General features: G+C 42.1%; 1 protein-coding gene across 3 annotated transcripts in view; it reads right to left on the minus strand.

The window, feature by feature from the left end:
* The window catches only part of LOC139416811 (cAMP-dependent protein kinase inhibitor gamma-like), a 36,771-nt gene that overhangs the window by 5,052 nt on the left and 11,255 nt on the right, over nucleotides 1-20,464 (minus strand). The window contains exon 1 of one of the 3 annotated variants that reach the window (XM_071165891.1): nucleotides 9,085-9,246. The exons of the other annotated variants lie outside the window; for them this stretch is intronic. The gene's annotated coding sequence lies outside the window, so the exon portion shown is untranslated. Of the gene's footprint in view, nucleotides 1-9,084; nucleotides 9,247-20,464 lie in introns of those variants that run through there. 3 annotated transcript variants of the gene reach the window in all.

Raw genomic sequence — 20,464 nt, forward strand, 5'->3', positions numbered from 1 at the left:
GAAGTTAAGTATATTTAAAACAAAATACTTTTAGACTTTTAGTCAAGTAGTATTTTACTGGGTGACTTTCACTTTTACTTGAGTCAGTTAAAAAAAAGTTATCTTTTACTCAAGTATGCCGTTTGAGTACTTTTTCCACCACTGCTCATTCTCCTCTGGATCTGCTGGGTCTTTCTCTTCTCAGCTTACATTAGCTACTCATTCCTCCCTGCTGGGTCTTCCTCTTCTCAGCTCACATTAGCTACTCATTCCTCCCTGCTGGGTCTTCCTCTTCTCAGCTCACATTAGCTACTCATTCCTCCCTGCTCAGTCTTCCTCTTCTCAGCTTACATTAGCTACTCCTTCCTTCCTCTTCTCAGCTTAAATTAGCTACTCATTCCTCCCTGCTCGATCTTCCTCTTCTCAGCTCACATTAGCTACTCATTCCTCCTTGCTCAGTCTTCCTCTTCTCAGCCCACAGTAAATTGGGTCATGGATCTTGCCAGGGACTACAATACTATACAGCTAGCTCGTGGTTTCAGGAGAACAGGGGGGTGGAGGAAAAAAATCTGCTCCAAAAATAAGAGACAATCTGTTCCTTTTAGAAGTAGGGCCTTCCTCTGGAAAAGAGATGAGGAAGACAATCTGGTAGCCGTTTAAACCAGGCCAAACACGGCACTGAACTATTGTTTGAAACGGTAACACGTAGCAAAATCATTGTATGCCAGGCTACAAATCTGTCAGACAATTATAGGCAGCTGGACAAGTGGACATATCCTACTCCAACAATCAAACACTTCCCTCCCCCTCCAACCGTCATTAAGAATCAGGCATAGCTGGCCCCAAAGCCTCAACATGGCATGGCCAACAGCATTACAAAGACTTGATTAAACATCTGAACATCAACTAGGAGCATAACCAAATCAAATTATATTGGTCACATACAGTAAACATACTTAGCAGATGTTATTGCAGGTGTAGCGAAGTGCTTGTGCTACATAATCTGATAGTCAAGGTCACATGTCCCCACAGATAAGCCACTTGGACAAAGCCCTGAACCACAAAGAATGGAGAAAGAAAGTTGGCAGCCAAAGCTAGGCCTTCTCTCTCATGCATTGACACAATAACCCAGGGTCGGGTGTTTCCCAAATACTTTCACTCACATCACATTCCTTCAGTATCATTCAGAGGAATGGCTTCCTCTGTACAGAATATTATCTACCGTGCCAAATGAGAAGTACCCAGAGTAAAGCAGGGCAGCTGCTATGGTGTGCTCTATACTAAAGACTACCTCCGCTTTGTGTATAATGATGAGATGCTCATGTCTCCAGCCTAACAATAGGAATCGTTGTTCCAAAGGCATGAAAACTGGCGACAAGCTTACATGCTGACCAGACCGGACACGTCGCGTGCGCGAGCGTCGCAAATTAAATTTAGAAATACATGTTATTCAATTATTGCACCCACACTGCTCGCACGAACCAACGAGCGTCTGCGACACCAAGGGCTAAAATAGAAGTCATTCCTATTTCTGACGCAGATCGCGCTGAAAATCCTGCCTCTGCCATCTCCTCATTGGTTTATAGAAGCAGGTACCCACGTGCCGCCATCTCATTGGTTATACCCACGTGGATGACTGAAAGACTAACTGTTTTGCCGGTAGTTGTGGTAATACAATGAAAGTTTAGATGCGATCACCATATAAGTTAACCTGTTGGATCTCTAGGGGCGCTATTTCATTTTTGGATAAAAAAACTTTCCCGTTTTAAGCGCGATATTTTGTCACGAAAAGATGCTAGACTATGCATATTCTTGACAGTTTTTGAAAGAAAACACTCTGAAGTTTCAGAATCTGCAAAGATATTGTCTGTAAGTGCCCCAGAACTCACTCTACAGGCGAAACCAAGATGATGCGTCAAGCAGGAAATGAGCAGAATCTCTGAAGCTCTGTTTTCCATTGTCTCCTTATATGGCTGGGATTGCGCAAGGAATGAGCCTACACTTTCTGTCGTTTCCCCAAGGTGTTTACAGCATTGTGACGTATTTGTAGGCATATCATTGGAAGATTGACCATAAGAGACTACATTTTCCAAGTGTCCGCCTGGTGTCCTGCGTGGAATTCGGTGCGCAAACGCCAGCTGCTTGTACTTTTCCATTTGATTGAGGGGAGAAACCATGCTTCCACGAACGATATATCATTGAAGAGATATGTGAAAAACACCTTGAGGATTGATTCTAAACAACGTTTGCCATGTTTTCAGTCGATATTATGGAGTTAATTTGGAAAAAAGTTCGCGATTTGAGGACTGAATTTTCGTTTTTTTTTTTGGTAGCCAAATGTGATGTACAAAACGGAGCTATTTCTAATACACAAAGAATCTTTTTTGGAAAAACTGAGCATCTGCTATCTAACTGAGTCTCCTCATTGAAAACATCCGAAGTTCTTCAAAGGTAAATGATTTTATTTGAAGGCTTTTATGTTTTTGTTGAAATCTTGCGTGCTGGATGCTAACGCTAATGCTAACGCTAAATGCTACGCTAGCTAGCCACTTTTACACAAATGATTGTTTTCCTATGGTTGAGAAGCATATTTTGAAAATCTGAGATCACAGTGTTGTTTACAAAAGGCTAAGCTTGAGAGATGGCATATTTATTTCATTTCATTTGCGATTTTCATGAATAGTTAACGTTGCGTTATGGTAATGAGCTTAGGTCTGTAAATAGAATCCCGGATCCGGGTTTGGTCGACGCAACAGGTTAAACAATAAAAAAGCCTGGAAGGAGGAGAGATGACTAGAAACGATTCGGTTGGCCGTTTTTTGTCGGAGTAGAGGTCCTTGTGCATTTCAGGTAAAATAACAACTCAATGTTTATATCCCAGAACAAATTAGCTAGCAACAGCAAGCTAGCTAAATAAATACAAATTAACGTTAGCTAGCAAGTGCAAGCTAACTAGCTAAATTGCCATACATGTTTAACTTCTTGAGAATACTTGACACGCAGACGTCCCAAGTATGCCCCTGGAAATGCAAATGCGCTACGCTAAATGCTAAATGTACTCGTTACAACTCAATCTTTGATTAAAATTCACAAGCAGGGTATTGAATTAAAGCTACACTCGTTGTGAACCTAGCCAGCAAGTCAGATTTTTAAAATGCTTTTCGGCGAAAGCATCAGAAGCTATTATCTGATAGCATGCACCCCCCAAAATGCCAGCTCGACACGTAAACAACAGATTTTGCGATAGCCGGCGCTACCCAAAACGCAGAAATAAAATATAAAACATTCATTACCTTAGACGAGCTTCTTTCTTGGCACTCCTATATGCCCCATAAACATCACTATTGGGTCTTTTTTTCGTTTAAAATCGGTCCATATATACCCAAAATAGCTTTGTATGGAAGTTGTGTCATTCAGAAAAAATCATCGTTTTTAAACGCTGCGTAATTTTTTAAAATTAAAAAAGTCGACGATAAACTTTCACAAAACACTTCGAAATCCTTTTGTAATCCAACTTTAGGTATTAGTAAACGTTTATAATCTATCAAAATGATTACAGGGCGATGTCTCTTCAATAGGTCTTCACTTCAAAAACAATGCCATCTGATCTCTCCCTCAACTGCATCCGGGTGAAGACTGGGAAAATGGAGGTCAGACAGAAGGATTTTCCAACAATTAATTCAATTGGAAATTAGGACAATGGCGCCATCGTGCGGAATTTGTATGAATTGCAGGCAGATTCCCATTAAATTCTGTTCTCTTTTAACAACTGGTGGAAGTGACTTATGGAAATTATTTTTTGCTTTCAGAGAGCAGTTTTTCTTGCGTTTTTCAATGAAACACACGATCTGTTATAGTCACAGCCGTGATTTAACCAGTTTTATAAACTTCAGAGTGTTTTCTATCCACACATACTAATCCTATGCATATACTATATTCCTGGCATGAGTAGCAGGACGCTGAAAAGTTGCGCGATTTTTAACAGAATTTTCAAAAAAGGAGGGGGTAGAAGTAAGAGGTTAATGACTTTTGACCTGTCCCCAAATTAATGTAATTGGTTCAGAGTTTGTTTTGATATTTTAACCTGCATGTCATGATCGCGTTTGGTGTGGGGGAGGCAAAATACATTTATGCACGATGGCGCACGGGCGCAGCCGGTTTGAGTTCCGTGTTAGATTCAAAATAACCGCATTGGGCTTATCTTGGACAACTTTTTGCGAGAGTGAAACCTCTCGCATTCTGGAAAATGAATGCGCTAGCAACATTTTTGTCAAAAATATTTTTATACTAGCTGTTTAGTCTGTTTTATAAACGTGCAGTAAGCATAAAACAACTAAGGAATTGGCAACTCGTTGTCATTCTGACAAAAAAGGTATGCCACTTGTTTTCAACATCTGAACAAAGTGGATAGGCTAGCATGCTTTTCCAACAGTTGAGACGGGCAGAATTGTGTGTTCATAACTCAACTGTTATGACTTGTTAGTTGAATTCAGAGCTGGTGAAATTATCCAACGATCCAAGTTGGCACAACTGGAAATATAAATATTAGTTGGCTACTTGCACAAGCACGTGGGTTTGTGCTTCAGAGATTGTTTATGAGACCGGTGTTCGTTTTCTATGCTGCCTCCTACATTATCTAGGACCAAAAGACTCCTTAACAGCTTCTTCCCCAAGCCATAAGACTTCAGAACAAAATGGCCACCCGGACTATTTACATTGACACACCACAACTATGAACTAACACATATGGAATCATGCAGTAACCAAAAAAAAGTGTTAAATTAAAATGTATTTGAGATTTGAGATTCTTCAAAATAGCCACCCTTTGCATTGACAGTTTTGCACACTCTTGGCATTCTCTCAACCAGCTTCACCTGGAATGCTTTCCCAGCAGTCTTGAAGGAGTTCCCACATATGTGGAGCACTTGTTGGCTGCTTTTCCTTCACTCTGCGCTCTGACTCATCCCAAACCGTCTCAATTGGGTTGAGGTCGGGGGATTGTGGAGGCCAGGTCACCTGATGCAGCACTACATCACTCTCCTTTTTGGTGAAATAGCCCTTACACAGCCTGGAGGTGTGTTGGGTCATTGTCCTATTGAAAAACAAATGATAGTCCGACTAAGCCCAAACCAGATGGCGTATCGCTGCAGAATGCTGTGGTAGCCATGCTGGTTAAGTGTGCCTTGAATTCTAAAATCAATCAGACAGTGTCACCAGCAAAGCACCCCCACACCATAACACCACCTCGCCCATGCTTTACGGTGGGAAATACACATGCAGAGATCATCCGTTCACCCACACCGCGTCTCACAAAGACACGGCGGTTGGAAGCAAAAATCTCAAATTTGGAGTCCAGACCAAAGGAAATATTTCCACCGGTCTGATGTTCATTGCTCATCTTTCTTGGCCCAAGCAAATATTTTCTTATTGGTGTCCTTTAGTAGTGGTTTCTTTGCAGCAATTTGACAATGAAGGCCTGATTCACAGTCTCCTCTGAACAGTTGATGTTGAGATGTGTCTGTTACTTGAACTCCGTGAAGCATTTATTTGGGCTGCAGTATTTCTGAGGCTGGTAACTAAATGATCTTATCCTCTGCAGCAGAGGTAACTATGGATCTTCCATTCCTGTGGCAGTCCTCATGAGAGACAGTTTTATCATAGCGCTTGATGGTTTTTGCGACTGCACTTAAAACTTTCAAAGTTCTTGAGATTTTCCATATTGACTGACCTTCATGTCTTAAAGTAATGATGGACTGTCATTTCTCTTTGCCAATTTGAACTGTTCTTGCCATAATATGGAAATTGGGCTCTCTCCTGTAAACCACCCCTACATCCCAAGGGCTCCCGAGTGGTGCAGTGGTCTAAGACACTGCATCTCAGTGCAAGAGGGGTCACTGCAGTACCTGGATCGAATCCAGGCTGCATCACATCCGGCCGTGATTGGGAGTCCCATAGGGTGGCGCACAATTGGCCCAGCGTCATTCGGGTTTGGTAGGGGTAGGCCGTCATAAATAAGAATTTGTTCTTAACTGACTTGCCTAGTTAAATAAAAGGTTAAACACAACTGATTGGCTCAAATGAATTAAGAAGGAAAGAAATTCCACAAATTAACAAGGCAAACCTGTTAATTGAAATTCATTGCAGGTGACTACCTCATGAAGCTGGTTGAGAGAATGCCAAGAGTATGCTAAGTCAAATGGTGGATATTTGAGGGGGGAAAAAAATGACCTTTTTTTTTTAGATATGACTTTTAGGCCGTATCACTCAGCCCTAACTGCAACCAGGTTTACCCTCAGTTCACCACTTGCCTATGGTCTATGGTTGAAGTTTGTTTACCCATAAGTTACAGTTTAAAAGTCAATGGTAACTCAATATATTAGCCAACAGACCGCTTCATAAAGGAGGCTCCTGAAAGGTCCTGAAAAGGGCAGAGCGGGAGAGGAAACTGGACCCAGCTGCAGCTTCTAAACACTACCAAAGGAATGTCACAGGTGTGCTTTCAGCCCAGACAAACTCCTCCTTAATCCTCTACAGGAAATCGCTACACTACAATAAGTGACCTGTTAGTTTAGCGCCTCTAGACACTAATGTGCATTTACAATGTCCTATGAATCTCTGAACAAGCGGTGATTCTCAGAAAGAGGGTGGGCTTTCATTGGCTCCATAAAGAATATATCACTATTGTAATGTGTGATAGTGTGGAGAGGGGGGGGGGGCTCACAGATTGGATAAAGGGATTTGTTTACAGTATATGAACATCGGTAGCCTAGCGGTTAGAGCGTTGGGCCAGTAACTGAACGGTTGCAGTTTCGAACAGCCGAACCGACAAGGTCATTTTTTTCCCCTATGTGCCCCATGAGCAAGGCACTTAACCCTAATTTGCTCCAGGGGTGCTGTACAACTATGGCTGACCCTGTAAAACCACACATTTCACTGCACTTATAAGGTGTATGTGACAAAACATCTAAACTCTGAAAAAAAAGAAAATAGCCCTTTTTCAGAACCCTGTCTTTCAAAGATAATTTGCAAAAATCCAAATAACTTCACAGATCTTCATTGTAAAGGGTTTAAACACTGTTTCCCATGTTTGTTCAATGAACCATAAACAATTAATGAGCATGCACCTGTGGAACGGTCGTTAAGACACTAACAGCTTACAGACGGTCGGCAATTAAGGTCACAGTTATGAAAACTTAGGACACTAAAAGGAGGCCTTTCTACTGACTGAAAAACACCCAGGGTCCCTGCTCATCTGTGTGAACGTGCCTTAGACATGCTGCAAGGAGGCATGAGGACTGCAGATGTGGCCAGGGCAATAAATTGCAATGTCCGAACTGTGAGACGCCTGAGACGGCGCTACAGGGAGACAGGACGGACAGCTGATCGTCCTCGCAGTGGCAGACCACGTGTAACAACAACTGCACAGGATCGGTACATCCGAACATCACACCTGCGGGACAGGTACAGGAAGGCAAAAACAACTGCCAGAGTTACACCAGGAACGCACAATCCTTCCATCAGTGCTCAGACTGCCGGCAATAGGCTGAGAGAGGTTGGACTTAGGGCTTGTAGGCCTGTTGTAAGGCAGATCCTCACCAGACATCACCGACAACAACGTTGCCTATGGGCACAAACCCATCGTCTCTGGACCAGACAGGGATGGCAAAAAGTGCGCTTCACTGACGAGTCACGGTTTTGTCTCACCAGGGGTGAAGGTCAGATTTGTGTTTATCGTCAAAGGAATGAGCGTTACACCGAGGCCTGTACTCTGGAGCAGGATTGATTTGAAGGTGGAGGGTCCGTCATGTTCTGGGGCGGTGTGTCACAGCATCATCGGACTGAGCTTGTTGTCATTGCAGGCAATTATGGGGAAGACATCCTCCTCCCTCATGTGGTACCCTTCCTGCAGGCTCATCTTGACATGACCCTCCAGCATGACAAGGCCACCAGCCATACTGCTCGTTCTGTGCGTGATTTCCTGCAAGACAGGAATGTCAGTGTTCTGCCATGGCCAGCGAAGAGCCCGCATCTCATTCCCATTGAGCACGTCTGGGACCTGTTGGATCGGAGGGCGAGGACCATTCCCCCCAGAAAGGTCCGGGAACTTGCAGGTGCCTTGGTGGAAGAGTGGAGTAACATCTCACAGCAAGAACTGGCAAATCTGGTGCAGTCCATGAGGAGGAGATGCACTGCAGTACTTAATGCAGCTGGTGGCCACACCAGTTACTTTTGATTTTGACCCCCCCTTTGTTCAGGGACACATTATTCCATTTCTGTTAGTCACATGTCTGTGGAACTTGTTCACTTTATGTCTCAGTTGTTGAATCTTGTTATGTTCATACAAATATCTACACATGTTAAGTTTGCTGAAAATAAAAGCAGTTGACAGTGAGAGGTCCTGTCTTTTTTTGCTGAGTTTATATAAAATAATGTAATAGGACCGCAACACACACACCAACATCATCATCAACAAAAGCCTGTGATCAGCCTGGGAATAGAATGAATATGACTCAGCAGTGCTTTCACTGATCCATTAGGGAGAGAGGCTGGTCCAATTCCACCAGTCTTTTAAATCACTGTGTAATAAGCTCACATTATCTGTAATAACCTGCACAAAGAAACCCCACCTCACTGTCTTCTAAACCCATTAAGGCTGTATCCTGCCCAATTTGGAAACTGTCAACTAATTTCACTGCATTTATTGACAGAGGGGAAAGCTAGGCTACACATGGTAACAAGAATAGTCACGCAAGATTATCTCTCCTGCCTGGTTGCTTTGGGGATCTGTTCGATATATTTAAGCTATAGTAAAAGGCATTAAGATGTCATTATTATAGGCTAACCATGTTAGTGAGACAATAAGAATGATCAAAACAGCAGCCCATTTTGGAAGGATAATTTTAAAAGCAGAATAAAATGTATTTTCTGAAATAGGGATGCAAAATAAAACAGGAAACCATGAGTAACTAGCGGAGTAGAAATGGGACACTCAACTGTCCTAACATTCCTGTCCAGCCAAACAGCCTTTCTAAAAAAAAATATCAAACCATATGGCACATTCAAGTCAGAATGTTCAGAAAGAAATATGGTAGTTCTCCAGCTTACCAAAATAATCAGCAGTGAAGAGTGTAGCTACACAAACTCCAGTTTTACAGAACCCAGAAGACTGTGTAAAGCAGGCAGCCATCCATTGAGGCTCTCTCTGGGAAAGAAAGCCAAGTGTGTCTCAGCCATGGCACAGTGCCTCCCTCCACTCCTTCCCTCTTCTAACCCTGGGTGTCAATGAATCACTGGGAGTGTCTGGGTGCTGTCCGTTCTCATGCCTTCAGCAGCTGCTGCCTGCATTGACTACCAGCCCACTCCACAACACTGGGGAGTTGTATTTCCTCCAGACAGCCAGATTAGTATTGTTGTCCTACACGGTTCTTCCGTTTCTTTCATACATAAATAAATAAAACCTTGTCTATTGAACACTGGTGGTGAGTATGTGCCCCAGCTCAGTATATGGGCCTTTCTATGTAAAACTCCCCATGAGCAAGTTCATGGATGCCAAGTCTAGAGTATATTTTTGAGAAATTAAGGCACATACATTTTTCAACCATTTTCCATCCCAAAAATGTGGAATAAGCAAAGGCTTTGATTTCTGGTCAAACAGATGGAAAAGGGGTCTTGGAAAAAAATCTAAGTTTAAGAAATATTGCCTAGTGTCTTGTCATTCGGTTACCAAAAACCCACATATTTTAAAATAATCTCCTAAAGACGAAGGATAATCAAAGTTCACAGAAGTAACAAGGCAGACCTATCAATTAGTGTTTTTACTGATAACAATTTGATTTATGATTTAAGTGATTAAAATGCTTCATTCTGTTACCAAATCGGTAATAGAATGAACACTAAACAGAATATTTAAAAAAAACTGCAATGTTGATTAAGGGCTTGTAAATAAGCATTTCACTGTAAGGTCAACACCAGTTGTATTCGGCACGTGACAAATACAATTTTATGGACTTTAATATTCATACGAGGCCGCTGGACCTAGGTGTGAAGACTTAATTTCCCCTGATAGTGAGTAGTACAAGTTGTGAGACAGAAAGCTTGCCTGGAGAGAGAACTTCCAGTAGTTTGCGTTTGTCAAGTAAGGAATTCCCCTGACTGACTGAAGGAGAGGAGGGAGGCTGAGGCTCTGACATCTTTGCCAAGTTTTATTTAAACGTGTCACTAGGGCTTTTCAGCACTTTACAACTGCAGCTGCCCTCATTGCTCACTATGTAAATCTCAGCCAAATTGTTCCCATAGCTACAGAGTACAGACCATCAGTAAGGGATAATACCCTATTTGATACAATCCGTTTTCCCCCTCTTGATGCTGTAGAAACATGTTGAAAGGCAGATACATATAAAATAAAGTGTGTCTAAGTGTTGTTCCCCATCACCAATCCCATCCAGTTGTTGTATCTTTCTAACAGCTCAAGGAGAGGTAAAGGTATGACCAAAGCCTGCATAAAACAAAAGCAACTATTAGCATAAAAGTGACAATGAACTGATGAATAAAACAATAGATAATCGAGCTAGCTTGATGTGTAAAGCTACTTTAAAAAGTTACTGTTAAATCAAAACAAGCCTTAGATGCAGGATAATCTTGACAGGAAGCAGAGCCAACACTTCACAACTGTCAAAAAAAACTTGATATTTAATTTGCATTTCTTGAACGATAATTTGAATCATTGTGTGTTGGAAGTGAGTGGTGGCGTGAGCAGAGCAGTAATGGAGTATCAGTGAAAGTGTTTAGTAGTGCAGGCTGTAGCAAGAACATTTTGCACCCATCATTGACAAGTTCCGTTGGAAATGATCCTACTGAACACAACCCTTCTGCTTTAGGACCTTCGGTTGGAGGATGACATCAGAGGCTTCACCCATCGTCCCTCACATGACAACTCACCACATCTCAGAAAGTCCTTCATAACTTCCACATGTTCTCAAGGTGCCTATTCAAGTAACTTACTGCTCCCTGAATAACTCACTGCTTCACTGAATAACATGCTGCTCCCAGGCCAACTGAATAAAAACCTACATAATCTAGGCTACTGTAACACATCAAGTTCAGCCCTGACATCACATCCAATCACGTTGTTTTAAAAATATTCTAAAACCATAGTAGGCCAAGGATCTTTTTATTTATTTAAAGGAGCACAACGTTCATTTTCTTTACCTGAAACGTAATGTGGAAAGAACAGACAGTTCAATATTTATCTTGCTTCACAGGTTCGTCAAGGCAAAGCAGAACCCTACTTGACGCCCAAAACCAGATGGCAAAGTTATCATAAACAAGAATAAATCATGTCACAATACAGGTAGAATACATCCTGTACAGTAGGCGGTCTGTTCTCTTCTTGGCATAGTTCAGTGTCTTACAGACTGCCTAAAGCTGGGTCAATATCAACTCCCTGTGGACCAGGTTTAAATGACAATGTATGGTCCATGGTGTCTTCAATGGAACCACACCACATGGCCACAATAGAGTATAGTGGCTTCACACTAAGGCAAAGCATCTCTCATACACACACACACACACACACACACACTTGAGGGCAAAGCAGCAGATGGTGTCCATGGGTGGAAGTAGCGCTGTAAATGAACTAAAATGAATCATTCCCTTCTACTCTCTTCTCTTGTCCAGAATGCATTAGAGATGTGTGTAGATGACCCCACCCTGTCAGCCAGACACATGACAATGAATGTACTGTAGAAACATGCCCAACCCAGCCTAAACAGTAAGGGGATTCCCCAGTGTGTGTGTGTGTGTAGGACTCCACACATCACAGCTGAGGTGGCATCAGCAGCAGGTGTTAACAGCTTTAGAAGACAACTGCTGCTGTAAACAGTCCAAAGCACTCATCTTCATAATACACACACATTTTGGATTTTGCCCTTTTCCCATGCTGCTAAATCATAATTGTTTTACTATTGTTATAAAGTTGAATCAGGATAAAAATCTTATGTTATTTTCCAGAGACTGTGGGAAAGTAATCCATGAAACCCAGACGTTCTTCTCTCTCCTGGTGCAGAATGAGTTTAGAGGAAAACAAGGCTAATGAGCCAAGACACCCATAAGGTGAGACACGGGCATCTGAAATGGTACTCTATTGCTTATACACATTGGGCTCTGGTGAAAAGTAGTGCACTAGATCCGAAATAGGGTGCCATTTCAGACGCAACCAGGAACGCACTGGGGCGCAGTAGTGGAAAAAGTACCCAATTGTCATATTTGAGTAAAAGTAAAGATAACTTAATAGAAAATGACACTAGTACTAGTCGCCCAGTAAAATACTACTTAAGTCTAAAATTATTTGGTTTTGAATATACTTAAGTATCAAAAGTAAATGTAATTGCTGAAATATACGTAGAACTGATGCTTCGTTTGAAAATTATGTCTGTGTGTTTGGCAAATCCACCAGATCAGAGGCAGTAGGGACGACCAGGGATGTTCTCTTGATAAGTGTGTAAATTTGACAATTTTCCTGTCCTGCTAAGCATTCAAAATATAATGAGTACTTTTCGGTGTCAGGGAAAATGTATGGAGTAAAAAGTACATTATTTTCTTTAGGAATGTAGAAGTACAATTTGTCTAACAAATAAAAGTACAGATACCGCAAAAAAAACTACCTAAGTAGTACTTGAAATTATTTTTACTTTTAGTACTTTACACCACTGCTGGCAAGGATAAGGCTCCAGATATTAATGTTCCTAAAACAACTGTGACAGAAGGTACAATGTGCCGTTTTTATTTATTTATTTAAGATGTGATGCATCTTTCTTAGCAGTCTAAACAAACACTGATCAGCACAATGGAATGTTATAAGGCCTACCTAACCATGTTGAAAATGTTCAAGATTAATGTTCAGTATGACATGTATACTCAAAACATTTACTAATATCCTCTTTTGTATACTTTAAAGTAAAAGGCTAAGTTATGAATATGGGTTTATCATGCAGATAATGCTTTGTCTGAGCAGGGTCCATGCTGGTCTCTTCATATCTGTTCACTACCATGGGGAGAGAGGGAGACAAGGGTCATGGTGGTTATGGTGACAGGACCTCATCAATATTAGCTCAAGTCTATTTCTGCTCCCCTATTTAAAAAATAATAATAAAAAGGTCCAATGCAGCCGTTTTTTATCTCAAGATCAAATTATTTCTGGGTAACAATTAAGTACCTTACTAATAAAAAAAAGAAGTCAAAGAGAAGGTTTGGAACTCTTTCTTATTGGTCTATTAACATATTTACCACCTGGTGACGTCACCAGGCATACCAACATTCCCTCCCACCAGAACAGCCTGAAATTTCAGGTGGTATTCTCAAACAGCTCTTACTCCTAATTATTATAATTTTTACAGCTCAATGTCATCTTGGTAAGCAACTCCACTGTATATTTGGCCTTGTATTTTAGGTTATTGTCCTGTTGAAAGGTGAATTTGTCTCCCAGTGTCTGTTGGAAAGCAGGCTGAACCAGGTTTCCTTTAGGATGTCACCTGTGCTTAGCTATATTCTGTTTATTTTTATCTCCTCCAAAAAACTCCTTAGTCCTGGCCGATGACGAGCATACCCACAATATGATGCAGCCAATTCCAAGCTTGAAAATATGAAGAGTGGGTCTCAGTGCTTTGTTGTATTTCCTCCAAACATAACTATTCAGGACAAAAAGTTAATTTCTTTGCCCCATTATTTGCAGTTTTACTTTAGTGCCTTATTGAAAACAGGATGCAAGTTTTGGAATATTTTTATTCTGTACAGGCTTCCTTCTTTTCACTCCATCATTTAGGTTAGTATTGTGGAGTAACTACAATGTTGCTGTTCCACCCTCAGTTTTATCCTATCACTTTAACTCTCTAACTGGTTTAAAGTCACCATTGGCCTCATGGTGAAATCCCTGAGCGGTTTCCTTCCTCTCCGGCAGCGGAGTTAGGAAGAACGCCTGTATCTTTGTGGTGACTGGGTGTATTGATACACCATCCAAAGTGTAATTAATAACTTCACCATGCTCCAAGGGATATTCAACGTCTGCTTTTTTTATACCCATCTTCCAATAGGTGCCCTTCTTTGCAAGGTATTGAAAAACCTCCCATGTCTTTGTGGTTGAATCAGTGTTTGAAATTCACTGCTCGACTGAGGGACCTTACAGATAATTGTATGTGTGAGGTACAGAGATGAGATAGTCAATCAAAAATCATGTTAAACACTATTATTGCACACACATTTAACTTAGTGACTTGGTATGCTAATTTTTACTCCTGAACTTGTTTAGGCTTGCTATAACAAAGGGATGGAATACTTATTGCCTCAAGACATTTCACCTGTTCATTTATTTGTAAAAGATATGTACAAACATAATTCCACTTTTACATGATGGGATATTGTGTGTAGGCCATTGGCACAATCTCAATTTAATAAATTCAGGCTGTAGTGTGGAAAAAGTTTAGGGGTGTGAATACTTTCTGAAGGTACTGTATATAAAACACAGGAAAATGTTGAACTGCACTGGGCCTTTAACAACATAGGACCTTAACAGGACAGGAAGCAGGTGGGTTATCAGGTCCACTTCTTTATGGTATTTTCCTTGTGTGTACGATCAGAGCTAAAATCTAAAAAAAAGGATGTGAGAGACTGAACAGACTGGAACGGGACCACAATTGCTCACATCTACTAAGCATAAACAGGGGAGGGAGGAGATAATGCATGTTTATTGTGATTGTGGCTAGGGCTGTGACTGTCATCACATTTTGTCAGCCGGTGATTGTCAAGAAAATAACTGCCTGTGTCACGGTAATTGACCGTTAATTAACATCAACACATTTAGCATCTCCTGGCGTCCATTCATAGCCAACAAGCCACTGATGCAGACCTTAAGAACATCTACAATTTAAAAAGTATAATAAATCCATGTAATAAAGCCTACACCATCACAATAAATCCATTATTTATTTTGACAGGTCTAAAGAAACATGATATGAAGAAAATGTAGTCTATTTCAGAAAAACAGAATAGCATACACTGAATTGTCCTTATTTTAGGCCCTGATCTGGCTATGCCATATGGCTGTGAGCTACACTAATTAATTTAGTAGACAAGATTTGCTTAGAATTCCATAGCATTATTTTATAGTATGAAGAATACAATTGAACATAGCGAAATAAAAAACGATTTGAGGGAGTGCGCACATGCGGCTATTCTGTGTTGAGCGGTTGACCAAGAATTAAGTTCCCCTATGCTCTTAATTTTGAGTTATAATTTAACTTTAGTTGTGATAAACATTGGGCTATATGTTATGATTTTAATACATTGTAAGGCTGCATGATGCGACTAATGATGATTTGAAAAGTCACATGAAAGACAGGAGCTCTGCTTTGTTTTTTGTGCAGGCTTCATCAGTCTCTCAATCACAATTTGACAAACACTTGATAATGCCTCGAATTTCCCGGCGGCATCCCCTTTGGGTGTCTAATGCCCCCTAAAAACAAAAGTGCCTTTTGCGGCCGGGGGCCGCTGTGCCCTTGGGCTGATAATAATAATTATAATTCCCTTCTCCTGGCTGTGTGCTCCGAAGCACCTTTCACTCACATGTCTCTCTTTTTAAGTGGGAGAACTTGCACAATTGGTGGCTGACTAAATACTTTTTGCCCCACTGTACATGTCATCTACGCACTTACATAGCAAATGGAATACGCTTTTCCCATGGTTCATTTTCATGACAGCCAGGTAGGCTATACTCCTGTTGTAAAGAGAAGCAATGTGCATTATATTAGGAAAGTTGAGAAATAAATGTAGTAGGCCTAGCCTATAGAAAGTTAAGAGGCAATCACTCTGTTCTCATGCAATTGCATAGCCTATAGAAGTGTTGCACATGAGCTCATGTGCTCCCATTAAGTGTTTGATTAGATTTGACACATTGATGTCAGAGTGATTAGAGGGACAACACAGTCCTGAGTACCACAGTTAGAAAGTTTGGTAGGATACTAATGACCATCAGCAGCATCAGAGCTTGGAGATGCCTAATTACCGAGACTAAACATTCAGTGTGGCAGTAATACGGTACCCGTAAAAGCCCTAACTGTGGCTAAATAAGGCCATCAGGAACAGGGTCTTGTTTTTTCCTTTACATCTTTAGATGACTAAAAACACCCTGCTACATACAGTTGAAGTCAGAAGTTTACATACACCTTAGCCAAATCTATTTAAACTCAGTTTCACAATTCATGACATTTAATCCTAGTAAAAATTCCCTGTTTTAGGTCAGTTAGGATCATCACTTTACTTTAAGAATGTAAAATGTCAGAATAATAGTAGAGAGAATGATTTAATTCAGCTTTTATTTCTTTCATCACATTCCCAGTGGGTCAGAAGTTTACATACACTCAATTACTATTTGGTAGCATTGCCTTTAAATTGTTTAACTTGGGTCAAACGTTTTGTGTAACCTTCCACAAGCTTCCCACAATAAATTGGGTGAATTTTGGCCCATTCCTCCTGACAGAGCTGGTGTAACTGAGTCAGGTTTGCTCGCATACGCTTTTTCAGTTCCGCCCACAAATATTCTATAGTATTGAGGTCAGGGTTTTGTGATGGCCACTCCAATACCATGACTTTGTTGTCCTTAAGCCATTTTGCCACAACTTTGGAAGTATGCTTGGGGTCATTGTCCATTTGGAATACCCATTTGCGACCAAGCTTTAACTTCCTGACTGATGTCTTGAGATGTGTCAATATATCCACATAATTTTCCTCCTTCATGATGCCATCTATTTTGTGAAGTGCACCAGTCCCTCCTGCAGCAAAGCACCCCCACAACATGATGCTGCCACCCCCGTGCTTCACGGTTGGGATGTTGTTCTTCAGCTTGCAAGCATCCCCCTTCTTCCTCCAAACATAACGATGGTCATTATGGCCAGACAGTTCAATTTTTGTTTCATCGACCAGAGGACATTTCTCTGAAAAGTACGATCTTTGTCCCCATGTACAGTTGCAAACCGTAGTTTGGCTTTTTTAATGGCGGTTTTGGAGCAGTGTCTTCTTCCTTGCTGAGCGGCCTTTCAGGTTATGGCGATGTAATCAACAGAACCTGAAAGGCTGCTCAGCAAGCGGCAACAAATCTGCCCAATAAGCTAAATCACTTTCCATACACTCAATCCTTGACACACCCACACTCCGATCACCATATTGGGCTGCAGCCAACCATACTCAGGAATCACACCTGTGTGGAAGCACCTGCTTTCAATATACTTTGAATCCCTCATTTACTCAAATGTTTCCTTTATTTTTGCCAGTTACTGTACCTGTAGAGATCTACAGTCCAGATACTTCTCTATAGAGCCAACCAACAGCGTAATTCTATTTCTCCTCCTTTCCCTGGGAATTATTGTAGAGGTGTCTACTTCCATGTCTGACGCTGGCTTGCCAAGCTGCAATCCCACACAGCTGCATCGTTGCCTAAACCTTGTGCTCTCCCACAAATCTACCAGGATGTGGATGCAGGGGTCCTGTGATTCAATTTGCTGAGTCGAAAATGAGAAGAGTTGAAGTAAAAGCACAACATTCCCCATTAGTAGCTAGCTTTAAAAATCAGCAGACTTGGGTAATCATTATGGTTTGCAGAGGCTGGTGGGAGGAACTATAGGAAAACAGGCTAATTGAAATAGCTGGAACGGAATTAATGGAACCGAGTCAAACATGTGGTTTCCAAATATGGTATAAATAATGAAACCAGCTCTGCACTAATTCAGGGTTGGGTAAATTACTTACTAAATTAAATCTGTTACGATTACTAGTTACCTGTTCAAAATTATAATCAGTAACGTAACTTTTGGATTACCCAAACTCAGTAACTAATCGGATTACCTTCCCCTTAAAGGCCCAGTGCAGTCCAAAACGTGTTTTTTTTCCTGTGTTTTATAAAGTATATATTTACACACTGAGGAATGAATACTATGGTGAAATTGTGAAAATTATGATAATGTGATAAGAGCCGTTGGAAAACACTGGCTGAAATTTCAGCTTGTTTTGGTGGAATGGAGTTTGGCCTGCCGGGTGAATTGGTTAACTTCTTGGATATAGGGGGCGCTATTTTAATTTTTGGATGAAAAACGTTCCCGTTTTAAACAAGATATTTTGTCACGAAAAGATGCTCGACTATGCATATAATTGACAGCTTTGGAAAGAAAACACTCTGACGTTTCCAAAACTGCAAAGATATTGTCTGTGAGTGCCACAGAACTGATGCTCCAACGAAACCAAGATGAAATTTCAAACAGGAAGTGCCCCAGATTTTGAAGGCGCTGTGTTCCAATGACTCCTTATATGGCTGTGAATGGGCCACGAATGAGCTTAGACTTTCTGTCGTTTCCCCAAGGTGTCTGCAGCATTGTGACGCATTTGTAGGCATATCATTGGAAGATTGACCATAAGACACTACATTTACCAGGTGGTCGCTTGGTGTCCTCCGTCGCAATTATTGCGTAATCTCCAGCTGCAGTACTTTTCCGTTTGCTACTGAGGAGAAACCCAACTGCCACGAATGATTTATCATCGAATAGATATGTGAAAAAACACCTTGAGGATTGATTCTAAACAACGTTTGCCATGTTTCTGTCGATATTTCTGTCGATATTTCTGTCCATTTTGTTGTTCCCTGCCTACAGACAGAAACTAAAACAAGAAGCTCCCGCGCTGAGGTCTGTTTAACGCTGGTCCGACCAATCTGATTCCACACTCCAAGACTGCTTCCATCACGTGGACTGGGATATGTTTCGTATTGCGTCAGACAACAACATTGACGAATACGCTGATTCGGTGAGCGAGTTCATTAGAACGTGCGTTGAAGATGTCGTTCCCATAGCAACGATTAAAACATTCCCAAACCAGAAACCGTGGACTGATGGCAGCATTCGCGTGAAACTAAAAGCCCGAACCACTGCTTTTAAATCAGGGCAAGGTGACCGGAAACATGACCGAATACAAACAGTGTAACTAATCCCTCCGCAAGGCAATCAAACAAGCTAAGCGTCAGTATAGAGACAAAGTAGAATCTCAATTCAACGGCTCAGACACAAGAGGTATGTGGCAGGGTCTACAGTCAATCACGGATTACAAAAAGAAAACCAGCCCCATCACGGACCAGGATGTCTTGCTCCCAGGCAGACTTAATCACTTTTTTGCCCGCTTTGAGGACAATACAGTGCCACTGACACGGCCCGCAACTAAAACATGCGGACTCTCCTTCACTGCAGCCGACGTGAGGAAAACATTTAAACGTGTCAACCCTCGCAAGGCTGCAGGCCCAGACGGCATCCCCAGCCGCGCCCTCAGAGCATGCGCAGACCAGCTGGCTGGTGTGTTTACGGACATATTCAATCAATCCCTATCCCAGTCTGCTGTTCCCACATGCTTCAAGAGGGCCACCATTGTTCCTGTTCCCAAGAAAGCTAAGGTAACTGAGCTAAACGACTACCGCCCCGTAGCACTCACTTCCGTCATCATGAAGTGCTTTGAGAGACTAGTCAAGGACCATATCACCTCCACCCTACCTGACACCCTAGACCCACTCCAATTTGCTTACCGCCCAAATAGGTCCACAGACGATGCAATCTCAACCACACTGCACATTGCCCTAACCCATCTGGACAAGAGGAATACCTATGTGAGAATGCTGTTCATCGACTACAGCTCGGCATTTAACACCATAGTGCCCTCCAAGCTCGTCATCAAGCTCGAGACCCTGGGTCTCGACCCCGCCCTGTGCAACTGGGTACTGGACTTCCTGACGGACCGCCCCCAGGTGGTGAGGGTAGGCAACAACATTTCCACCCCGCTGATCCTCAACACTGGGGCCCCACAAGGATGCGTTCTGAGCCCTCTCCTGTACTCCCTGTTCACCCACGACTGCGTGGCCACGCACGCCTCCAACTCAATCATCAAGTTTGCGGACGACACAACAGTGGTAGGCTTGATTACCAACAACTACGAGACGGCCTACAGGGAGGAGGTGAGGGCCCTCGGAGTGTGGTGTCAGGAAAATAACCTCACACTCAACGTCAACAAAACTAAGGAGATGATTGTGGACTTCAGGAAACAGCAGAGGGAACACCCCCCTATCCACATCGATGGAACAGTAGTGGAGAGGGTAGTAAGTTTTAAGTTCCTCGGCGTACACATCACAGACAAACTGAATTGGTCCACCCACACAGACAGCATCGTGAAGAAGGCGCAGCAGCGCCTCTTCAACCTCAGGAGGCTGAAGAAATTCAGCTTGTCACCAAAAGCACTCACAAACTTCTACAGATGCACAATCGAGAGCATCCTGTCGGGCTGTATCACCGCCTGGTATGGCAACTGCTCCGCCGACAACCGTAAGGCTCTCCAGAGGGTAGTGAGGTCTGCACAACGCATCACCGGGGGCAAACTACCTGCCCTCCAGGACACCTACACCACCCGATGT

Source organism: Oncorhynchus clarkii, chromosome 9 (assembly GCF_045791955.1).
Source record: "Oncorhynchus clarkii lewisi isolate Uvic-CL-2024 chromosome 9, UVic_Ocla_1.0, whole genome shotgun sequence".
Taxonomy (NCBI): Eukaryota; Metazoa; Chordata; class Actinopteri; order Salmoniformes; family Salmonidae; genus Oncorhynchus; species Oncorhynchus clarkii.